Source organism: Perkinsus marinus (genome assembly GCF_000006405.1).
Source record: "Perkinsus marinus ATCC 50983 genomic scaffold scf_1104296971422, whole genome shotgun sequence".
NCBI classification, from domain to species: domain Eukaryota; phylum Perkinsozoa; order Perkinsida; family Perkinsidae; genus Perkinsus; species Perkinsus marinus.
In genome coordinates, this window is record NW_003202106.1 from 1 (window position 1) to 1,224 (window position 1,224).

The window sequence follows — 1,224 nt, forward strand, 5'->3', positions numbered from 1 at the left end:
CGCCCTTTCGGACTGGCGCCTTAAGCCAGCGCCTTAGACCACTCGGCCAAACTCTCGGTAAGTGATTCAAAAATCATAGCGGAGAAGATGCGTTACACTATAGGACATGACACAAAAACGGTTCCGAACCGTTTCCGCGGAATGCGTTCTTCATCAAGTCACACGAAAAGAAATTTCTAACAGCTGTAGGATTCGAACCCACGCCTTTGCGGACTGACGCCTGAAGCCAGCGCCTTAGACCACTCGGACAAACTGTCGATGAGTACTTTAAGATTCATAGCCGAGGTGATGCATCGCTCTGCCAAACCAAAGGGCACAGAAATGGGTTGAACGGTATCTGCGAGTTGCGATGGCGCAATATCGATCAGAAGGTTTTGGTCTTGCACTACCTCGCTTCTGAAAAGGTCTCGGATTTTAATACAACACCAGTCAGGTATATAGACTGACAGCTGTGGGGTTCGAACCCACGCCTTTTCGGACTGGCGCCTTAAGCCAGCGCCTTAGACCACTCGGCCAAACTGTCGATGAGTGCTTCAAGATTCATAGCCGAGGTGATGCATCGCTCTGCCAAACCAGAGGACACAAAAAATGGATTGAACGGATTCTGCGAAGTGCGATGTCACAATATCGATCAAAAGGTTTTGGTCTTGCACTACCTCGCTTCTGAAAGGGTCTCGGTTCTCAATATAAGACCAGTCAGGTATATAGACTGACAGCTGTGGGGTTCGAACCCACGCCCTTACGGACTGACGCCTAAAGCCAGCGCCTTGGACCACTCGGCCAAACTGTCGATGAGTGCTTCACGATTCATAGCCGAGGTGATGCATCGCTCTGCCAAACCAGAGGACACAAAAAATGGATTGAACGGATTCTGCGAGGTGCGATGGCACAATATCGATCAAAAGGTTTTGGTCTTGCACTACCTCGCTTCTGAAAAGGTCTGGGTTCTCAATATAACACCAGTCAGGTATATAGACTGACAGCTGTGGGGTTCGAACCCACGCCCTTTCGGACTGGCGCCTTAAGCCAGCGCCTTAGACCACTCGGCCAAACTGTCGGTAAGTGATTCAAAAATCATAGCGGAGAAGATGCGTTACACTATAGGACATGACACAAAAACGGTTCCGAACCGTTTCCGCGGAATGCGTTCTTCATCAAGTCACACGAAAAGAAATTTCTAACAGCTGTAGGATTCGAACCCACGCCTTTGCGGACTGACGCCTG

At 49.8% G+C, this 1,224-nt stretch overlaps 4 non-coding genes across 4 annotated transcripts; all 4 read right to left on the reverse strand.

Moving 5' to 3' along the window:
• Positions 1-177: 177 nt before the first annotated feature.
• Pmar_PMAR002732 lies at positions 178-257 on the reverse strand. The gene has a single exon. It is a non-coding gene; the product is annotated as a tRNA-Leu (tRNA).
• A 186-nt stretch (positions 258-443) lies between these two features.
• On the reverse strand, positions 444-523 carry Pmar_PMAR002733. Its single transcript has one exon. It is a non-coding gene; the product is annotated as a tRNA-Leu (tRNA).
• A 187-nt stretch (positions 524-710) lies between these two features.
• Positions 711-790, reverse strand: Pmar_PMAR002734. The gene has a single exon. It is a non-coding gene; the product is annotated as a tRNA-Leu (tRNA).
• A 187-nt stretch (positions 791-977) lies between these two features.
• Pmar_PMAR002735 lies at positions 978-1,057 on the reverse strand. Its single transcript has one exon. It is a non-coding gene; the product is annotated as a tRNA-Leu (tRNA).
• Between the last annotated feature and the right edge of the window lie 167 nt (positions 1,058-1,224).